The sequence below is a fragment of the Antedon mediterranea genome, chromosome 8 (genome assembly GCF_964355755.1).
Source record: "Antedon mediterranea chromosome 8, ecAntMedi1.1, whole genome shotgun sequence".
Lineage (NCBI taxonomy): Eukaryota > Metazoa > Echinodermata > Crinoidea > Comatulida > Antedonidae > Antedon > Antedon mediterranea.
In genome coordinates this window covers 18,436,608-18,446,772 of record NC_092677.1, presented here as the reverse complement: position 1 = coordinate 18,446,772, position 10,165 = coordinate 18,436,608, and the positions used below count along the sequence as shown (strand labels likewise).

General features: G+C 32.8%; 2 long non-coding RNA genes across 2 annotated transcripts; both read right to left on the bottom strand.

Moving 5' to 3' along the window:
* Window positions 1-480: 480 nt before the first annotated feature.
* LOC140057072 (uncharacterized) lies at window positions 481-4,807 on the bottom strand. Its single transcript, XR_011846865.1, has 4 exons — window positions 4,596-4,807; window positions 3,670-3,698; window positions 3,197-3,236; window positions 481-815 (listed from the first exon to the last, which is right to left on the bottom strand). It is a non-coding gene; the product is annotated as an uncharacterized lncRNA (long non-coding RNA).
* Window positions 4,808-5,040: 233 nt separating this feature from the next.
* LOC140057075 (uncharacterized) lies at window positions 5,041-8,307 on the bottom strand. The gene is made up of 3 exons (XR_011846868.1): window positions 8,262-8,307; window positions 5,969-6,067; window positions 5,041-5,444 (listed from the first exon to the last, which is right to left on the bottom strand). It is a non-coding gene; the product is annotated as an uncharacterized lncRNA (long non-coding RNA).
* Between the last annotated feature and the right edge of the window lie 1,858 nt (window positions 8,308-10,165).

The window sequence follows — 10,165 nt, the reverse complement described above, 5'->3', positions numbered from 1 at the left end:
GAAACCACTCAAACTAGAGTGAACTTCCACTCTTTCAAAGAGTTAACTGAGGGACAACTCGTTTTGGAGTGAAAAAAAGAGTGGTCACCAAATCACTCTAAAATGAGTGAAACCAACTCTAAAAAGAGTGAACATTTTAATTCACTCTTTTAACAAGAGTGGAAATAATCCACTCATAAAAGAGTGAAAGTGACCCACTCTTTCAAAAAGAGTGAAAATAATCAACTCATAAAAGAGTGAAAGGAAACCACTCTTTTTTAGGAGTGGTATTTTTAACGTATTCTTTTACTACTTGTATCTTCGGTCTGTAAGGCTGCTCCTGTGATTCCAAACTTGGTAGAGTAGCCTTAAAAACATGCATTGCAAACATTTAAAATACAATTGTGCACAACCAAATAAATGAAACCGACATTGAGCTATATTAATTTGTTTATTTTGAAAAGCAAATCTCTATACTGCATAATTAAGAGGTAATTTAAATTCATCAAAAACATTTCATTTCCGTTACTCATCATCGCGAATAAGATGGGAATATAACAGTTGGTTTGATGTTTGTTGTAATTTCTTATAAGGGACCTTCAAAGAAATTGAAAAGGTTAAAAGCGGACTGGCAAATTGGACATTAAATATATAATGTCTGAATTTTAAAAAGTCGATCAATTTTCTGAACAATTGCGCTACCACCAGGAATAGATGTTGCATCAACAATAACAAAAAAACTCTGTAGGTTCTTTAACATCACCCAATGCAAGGATAAATGGCTGTAAATAAGTCTGGTCTTTTCCTGATGCAAAGCTGTCAACATCTGTCCCAGCCTGAAAAATATAAAAATACAGTATAACAAGCTGAAAAATAAGAATTTATCACAAATCCTCCGATACTCAAAATGTACTTTAGTCTATTATTTACTTACTTATAATCGTCTGTAATAAAAATTTAATTAACATAAAATGCAAATTTTACAAACGTAGTAAAATACAATGCAATAGAATCAGTCCATTACTCATCGAAGCTAAAACAATTTTTGGACTGCTATGGTTTATGGTTGTTGCACAAAACAACCATTATGACACCATATATACCCTTGCTTTATTATTTTATCTACCGTTATATATAAACAAAATAAGTAAAAAAATAACAATAAAAAATGTCTAATAATAATAATACGCTATCAATAGTTTCAATGAACTGTCGAGGTCTAGCAGAAAAATCAAAACGCAGAGATGTGTTACACTATCTAAAGTCAAAAAAATACAATATTATTTGCCTCCAAGATGTACACTTCTCGGCAGAAACTGAGTCACTTGTTAGATTGGAGTGGGGCCTTGATTGTTTTTTTAGTTCATATCGTAGTAATGCAAGGGGAGTCGCAATCTTTTTCAATAATAACTTTCCCTACACTGTTACAAAGCATAAAAAAGATAATGATGGAAATATGTTAGCTTTGGAGGTAAAGGTTGACGATCTAAAATTTACGCTAATCTCAATTTATGGGCCCAACAACGACACCCCCGGTTTTTACGACAAAATGAGGGAAGTTGTTTTAGAATATGAAAACCCACATAATATCGTTTGCGGCGACTGGAACTGTATTTTGGACAAAAAATTAGACTGTAAAAATTACCTAAAACTTAATAATCCAAAGGCAAGAGAAAAGATAATAAATATTTGTAGTGAATTTAATCTTACAGATGTTTGGCGTGTTTACAACCGAGATGAACAAAAGTTTACCTGGAGACAGAATAAATTCAATAAACAAGCCAGGCTTGATTATTTCCTAATCTCATCTGAACTAAACAGCAAAATGCTGGATTGTAATATAAAACCAGGTTACCGAACCGATCACTCACTCGTAGATATTAAAATGACGATGAACCAGATAAAATACGGGCCAGGATACTGGAAATTTGACAATACCTTATTAAAAGATATTCAATACGTGCAACAAGTTAAAGAAACCATAAATAGAGTCCTAAAACAATATATAGTGCAAAACGAAAAAGATAATAAAGATGCTAATAAAGCGCTGTTTAGCATCAGTGATCAACTTCTTTTAGAAATGATATTAATGGAAATTAGAGCAAAAACAATTTCTTACGGGGCTTATAAGAAAAAGATTGAAAATAAAAAAGAAAAAGAATTAGAAAGGGAAATAGAAAAAATAACACTTGATATCAATAAGGGCGACGCCACGTTAAATGGTACACTAGAAATTAAGTCCGGCGAACTTATGAGTATCAGAAAAGTGAAGATGGAAAGAATAATGATGAAAACTAAACTTAAATGGATCGAAGAAGGCGAAAGGCCGACCAAATTTTTTCTTAATATGGAAAAGAAAAATTTTGTTGATAAAACTATAAATAAAATAGTAAAGGAAAGCAACAATAGTATTCTGCAAAACACAAATGAAATTCTTGTTGAGTCTAGACAATTTTATAAAAACCTTTATTCCTCAAACCACAATACAGATGATGAAAAAAATATTGTAAAACTTCTTAAAACTATGAATACATTACCAACATTAACAAAAGAACAACAAAATAAAATTGAAGGGCCAATTACTTATAACGAACTTTTAGTGGCTCTTAAGAGGTCACAAAATGGAAAGTCACCTGGTATTGACGGCTTTAGCTATGAGTTTTTTAAGTTCTTTTTTGCGGATTTAGTTTACTATCTTTTGAGAGCTATTAACGAGTCGTATAACTCAGGTCAACTGTCAACTTCCCAAAAGTCAGGAATAATTACTTTACTCCCTAAGAGGGATAAACCCAGAGAGTATCTAAAAAACTGGAGACCTATTACCCTGTTAAGTGTCACTTATAAACTTGTTTCGTCATGCATTGCAGAACGAATAAAATCGGTCCTTGATATATTAATTAGTGAACAACAGAAAGGATTTATTAATGGGAGATATATAGGCGAAAATACAAGACTTATGTATGATGTTATTCAAATTTGTGAAAAGAAGAAAATCCCTGGTCTGCTTTTACTGATAGACTTTGAAAAAGCGTTCGACTGCATTTCTCACACATTTGTTAACTGCGTTCTTAAACATTTTAACTTCGGACAATCCATTCAAAAATGGGTGAAAGTACTATATAAAGATGCAAGATCCTCAGTTCTTGTCAATGGCTTTCTCTCCGAATCATTCTTAATCGAAAGAGGATGTAGACAAGGGGATGGGCTGAGTCCATACCTGTTTCTTCTGTGCGCAGAAATTTTATCCTCAATGATATCTGAAAATAAACAAATTAAAGGAATATCAATTGCAAATCATGAGTATCGATTATCTCAGTATGCGGACGACACTGTATTGTTTCTTGACGGTAAAGAGAAGTCAATGCACGAAGCATTTAAGACTCTCGACGTATTTTCCAAAATTTCCGGGCTAAAAGTGAATGTGAACAAAACAAATGCTGTCTGGGTTGGCTCTTTTAAAGACCGAGGTGACTCAATATGCGAAAACTATAATATAAAATGGATCAAACATGGAGAACCCTTTGAATCATTGGGTATTCGGTTCAGTACAAATTTAAATAAAATGGTAGATTTGAACTATGAAGACGTATATAAATCAATTAAAAATACAATGAGACATTGGTCAAAAAGAAACTTAACTGTTTTGGGAAGAATCACGGTAGTGAAGTCTTTATTACTGTCCAAACTTACCTATATCCTTTCGACATTACCCGATCCCCCTGAAAATGTAATAAAATCACTTAAGTCAGAACTATATCGTTTCATATGGAAAGGGGTGGATAGAATATCCAGAGATCAACTTATACAAGAAAATAAATTTGGAGGCTTACGAATGGTCGATATAAACGCATATATTCAATCGGTAAAAATCACGTGGGTTAGACGGTTAGTAACGTCCAATGAGACGGGATGGGCTCTTTTAGTTCCACTCGTGTTGAATATTCATAAAACTTGGCTCATAGAAGGCGGATCATCGAAATTAATCAAATTAGCGAAGGTTAAGCCTTACAATGCATTTTGGCTGGATGTAATAAAGGCGTGGTGCGTATTTGTGAAACACAACACTCCTATGAGCACCGAATCGATATGTAGACAAACACTCTGGATGAATGATAATATTAAAGTCGGCGGAGAAAGTATCTATTATAAAAACTGGAGTAATCATGGGGTGAATTTTATAAATGATTTAGTTGATAGACATGGAATAACTCCATTAAAACAACTTAGTAAACGTCATAATCTTAACATCAACTTTCTTCAATATGAAGGCCTAATACATGCGGTCAGACAACATACGTCTTTATATCAAATTTCTCCAAAAGGAAAAATAAATAGCCCACTACTACCTTTTAACCTTAGCGTAGTAATAAAAAATAAAAAAGGATCAAAGCTAATTTATAATACTCTAATCAACTCTAGAAAAAAACAATCGAAAGCTAAAATTAAGTGGGAGAAGGCATTGGATACTTTATATGTTGATAAAGAGTGGGAAATTATTAATACCATGTTTTTCTCACTTACTATGTCCACACCACTAATCTGGTTTCAATATAAAATTGTGCATAGAATTTTAGGTAATAACTCCTTTTTGTATAAAATTGGGAAAATTGACTCACCTTTATGTGCTTTATGTAAAGCAGAAACAGAAACCTTAATACATATTTTTGCACAATGCTGTGAAATTAAAATATTTTGGAGAAAGATTAAACAATGGTTGAAATCATATTTTAATATAAATGTAATTATCAACCCCGAATTATGCCTTTTTGGAGTTAGAAAAAAACCATTTAAAGCCCTAAATACTATTTTACTAATTTGTCGACACTACATATATAGCTGTAAAATGAGAAAAATTAAGCCCAATATTGTTCGATTCGTGAATGAGATTAAGTTACACGTTAAACAAGAAGAATTTATTTTGAAAACCAAAGGGGAGCATCATACTTACTTAAACAAATGGAGTCCTTTCTTGGAAAAACATGAACTTATTGACTGGTAACTTTGCATTAAAAAAAAGGACTTAGTACTGTTTTTTATAATATGTTTTTTAATCCTGAATTATTTATACACTTTTATGATCTGTTTATTTAGTAAGTTATAACTATATATTTGAATAAGAAAGTTTTATGTTTAATTAAATTATTTAGTTGAAATATGTTATAAAAAAAAAATTGACAACAAATTATTTATAGACTTTGTTTTTAAGAAAAAAGAAAAAGTAGATTTATATTTATTACATCATGAAATTATTTATAGTTTGTTCTTAAGAGAAATGTATATTATATATTATTATTATTTAAAAAGTGTTATTATTTATATTGTGTATTACTATTAATAAGAAAGTGTTATTATTTTAAGCTATTTTTTAAATTTAAATATGAAAGTGTTCAATAAAAAAAAAAAAAAAACAAAAAAAAAAAAGTCTGGTCTTTTCCTGATGCAAAGCTGTCAACATCTGTCCCAGCCTGAAAAATATAAAAATACAGTATAACAAGCTGAAAAATAAGAATTTATCACAAATCCTCCGATACTCAAAATGTACTTTAGTCTATTATTTATCACATAATAAACACTACAATTTTGTATCTTTAATCACCTTGTTAATATACTGATCAACAATGCACGCTTGTTTTTGATCAGGTGGTTTGAATTTCAATTTGGTATACTGCACATTAAAAATTTACCAAATGTGTGAGCTAAAGACATTTCCCAGTTGCCTTCCTTCTTTTCTTGTTTAACTTTTAATTATACCAATTTCAAAATATGCAGAAAATAAATAAATTTTAACCAGGTTTGAGCTCCAGATACAAAATTAACAGTGATCTTGTGAGAAGTAAGGGAGAAGATGACATTGCATTTTATTGGGGGCTCATTTAATGTATAATCACATACTGTGCTAAGAGTATTTTACAAAGAATGAAACACAAATTTTGTATAGATCTATTGCAATTTAATGATGAAAATATAAAAACGTTTAACAAGTACTCACTGGCTGTTGTACAATGTAATGAAAAGCATCGTAGACTTTGCTTTTCCCACCTCTTGATATTGATGGTAATTTTTATATATCTGAACACATCCAGATCATCTGCAAAACAGTAAATGCACTTAAAGTTACAGCAATTGCTTATTTCTGTGTTTTCGCATTTTGTAAACCATCTTTTGTATTTAACTAAAATGATTAATTAAAAAAAGATTATTGTATATTTTTTGAATCGATGAATACCCTTTTACAAGGAAGCCTAGCCTAGTCTAGGCATACAGAGGAATACCCAGCCTACAGTATAGTAGGCCTAGCCTAGGCCTAGTAGTAGCCTAGTACTACTAGCCTAGCTTGGCTAGATAGAGCAAGGCTAGGCCTTGGGATAGTAAATAATAAGGCCGCAGCAGAGGGCCATCCGGTCCGCGATTTTTGTTTTCGTACATAAGTTGGGGACCCCCTCATGAAACGTCACAAAATAAACATGAATAATTCATCAGTTAAATGTTCTTGTTCCGTGTGCACCCAATAAGCGTATAGCAACAAGAAGTGATTACACAAGCGCGCGATGACGATAACAATTATGAAATGCTTGCATTTGATTGGCTGCCTCGATCAAAAGTTTTCACTCCCGGGAGTCGAGTGGCGAGTGTTTACAGTTCGAGCGGGAATACATGCACACTCGTTGAAGGAGTGGTATATTTTATGCTTAATAATTATGGCAGTCGCTCACATTGGAGTGGATTACCACTCATTTAAGAGTGAACATCAGTTCACTCTAAATCACTCGTTTACGAGAGTATAGATCCTTGTGGGACGCCACAATTCATAGGAAGGCAGCACGAGGAGTGAGAAGGATTAGGGTTCGGATTCCATAGTGATAAAGTTTAGTTAGAATAGTAAGATGGAATGAATGTATTAATTTACATATAAAACGTGAGCTACAAACAACTGTTTAAAAACAATTCTTTATAGAAAAACAGTTTTATGTGCAAAGTTTCAATTATCATTATTGTTATTATTCGAATATAATTAAATAAAACAATGCTTACGAATTGTTAATGCTGTTTACGTGTGGTTTTTATTTTTATATTGTGTGTGAAATGAGATTAATTATTATTACTAGATGGTTCTCGAATACATAGTAATTTCAGAGTAAAAAAACTGGCGATTTCAAATGTACGTACGGCAGGACCGGGGGCAGGACTATAAAACATTGTCGTTTACAGAAACAAATAAATAGACACAATGATTTATGTAGTCAACCAAATTTAGCACCTAGAAAATTGTCACAAAATGAGTCCAAATGTTTTATTTGGATTCATTTAAACAAACCCAATCTGTGTTTTGAATCTACCATTAGAGTTGAGGGTTGGGGATGAGGATAGGTACAAAGAGGAACAATTTTTAATATAATTATTCTATATAATTATTAAATTATTCTTTATATTTCTTTATATCCACCCAGTAACAAAATATTTTTTTTTATAGGCCTATAATTAATATACCACTAAATAGAGTAAAACATTACCGATATTTTGTTAAAACTGTCACTGTCTCATAGTCGATTGAAATAGTAAAGTACGTACATTTAAAGACCACTACTACGTTTATATTTTTGTAATTATTAATTAATACAAACGTTGAGAAGCAACTGTCAGTAATAAAGTATTATATTATTATGTGTTTATAATCTAAAAGTAGGGGCTACCCACACTCACAGTAATACAGTGTATTAGTATATTTGTTTATATTATATCTAACAGTACCAACACACTTTTGATTCAAATGGCGATCAAAAGTGGTTAATACCTATTTGCAGTATTGTATAGCATTACAATACTATTTATGTTTATTATCCAAGGGTCCATACATTTACCTACTTGTGTTAAAGTATGCAAGTATGGTTAAACCAAATAAGTTGGAATGTTCCATTAATAATCCATTCATTGCAAATCAATACATTTGTATAAATGTATATTAAATACAATGCAGAAAGAGCCGAATAAAAAAGGGCCGAATCAAAAAGAACCGAACGTAATGGTAAATGGGCCGAATAAAAGAGAGCCGAATGCTGAAAGAGCCGAACGTAAATGGGCCAAATAGAAATGCGCCGAATGCTGAAAGAGCCGAACGTAATGGTAAATGGGCCGAATAGAAATGCGCCGAATGCTAAAAGAGCCGAACGTAATGGTAAAAGAGCCGAATAGAATTAAAGTTTGTTGCCGGAGTCGTCAGCGATGGCTTTCCATAAATCTCCGCCGCTCGGGTGAGTAGTCCGCGCCTAGAGAGACTAGCCTACCAGAACGGCATCTCCAAGTCACTGTTGCACGGGTTCGGTCGACCTTTTTGGTGTACTGATAACCGATGCTATCAACCAACGTGTCCTATAAAAACAGTAATTGAAAAATGAATTGTTAAATAAAACACGATAAATAAATGCACTTAACCGAATCTGTAAATATATATTAATTACGTAATTTGTGGCGATAATGTAATTGAATTAGGTCATCTCTGTACAAATTTTACAGATCCAAAATATAAAAACAGTAGGCCTAATTGAAAAATGAATTGTTAAATAATGTAATTGAATTAGGTCATCTCTGTACAAATTTTACAGATCCAAAATATAAAAACAGTAGGCCTAATTGAAAAATGAATTGTTAAATAAAACACGATAAATAAATGCACTTAACCGAATCTGTAAATATATTAATTACGTAATTTGTGGCGATAATGTAATTGAATTAGGTCATCTCTGTACAAATTTAACAGATCCAAAATATAAAAACAGTAATTGAGTATAATTTGTTGTTAAATAAAACACGATAAATAAATGCACTTAACCGAATCTGTAAATATACATAAATTAAGTAATTTGTGGCGATAATGTAATTGAATTAGGTCATCTCTGTACAAATTTAACAGATCCAAAATATAAAAACAGTAATTGAGTATAATTATTAATTGTTAAATAAAACATGAAACGCAAAAAAATACTTAATTCAAATACCTTGCCCCGGTTAGAGGTTCCTGGAAGAACTCTGTAGGTCACTTCATCCTCTGGAGCTACCACAGGATTAGCAACCGGATATGGGTCTGGTAGATCGTCAGGGCATCACGTATGCAAAACCCAGGAGAGCAACAAATCGCTCTCCTCAAATCACCAAGGAGAGCAATTCGCTCTCCTTGCAAAAATTTTAAATCGCTCTCCTCAAATATTTATGTTGAAGTTGAAGGATGGTCGCCCTTATTAAAAATGGCTGGCCCTTATTAATTTTTTGTACACATTTTTTTGCCCGACAGGGGATAACCCCCCCCCCCGGGCACAACAAATGTATACTGTACCTCTCCCCTAAAATCCACCACACCCACCTTTACACACAATATTTTCCGTGGGGATCGTATTATTCTACAGTACAAAAAACTCAAGCCAATTTTTTTTTTATGGCCTGCCTGGGTAGATTGGGTTTCAGGAGCCTGGAGAATCCTGTCCTGGCCAACTATATGCCTTTAGCCTAGCTTTTCTAGCCTAGCTTGTTGGCCTAGAAATCAGACAGAAAACCTGAAAAGTATTTACCTGCAATTCATAAATTATACAATTCTAACATGCAACAGCCATTAAAATATTGATAATAAGTTACAAAGTGTCATTTTAAAATAATTAAGAAAGATATTTGATCGTGTTTACATGTGTCACACATGGGCGCACGCACAATAGGGGGAGGGCTGAGAGAGCTTCTAGAAGATGCTGACGTCACACATCAGCACGTGTTTTGAGGAGGATTTGAGTGACCAAAATTGGTTAGAACTTTCGAAGAAATAATCCATCTTCAAAATGACATAATTAAAGCAACCAGCAGCTAAGCTTTTTTAAATAATAAACATTATATTTAGGCCTCCTATATTAATGTTTCCTTTTAAAATTAAATATATTTTATTAACTCGTTCCATAAAAACATAAAGGGAAAAATTATTGGTTGGGACATGATCTTCCTGTAAAGGAGGTGTTTCTATGACACCGTACTGGTTGCACTATGAGGCGATGAAGTAAACTCGCCCTTGAATGCGCGCAGGCAGGGGAATCCCCTTTGTTGGTACCTCGCACTGTGAGATGGAGCGCGATGAATTGCTCTCCTTTTCGAAGGTTGTTGATTGCGATCGCGCTCGCGATCCTTAAAAACGAGGGACTGCCATTAGGCTTGT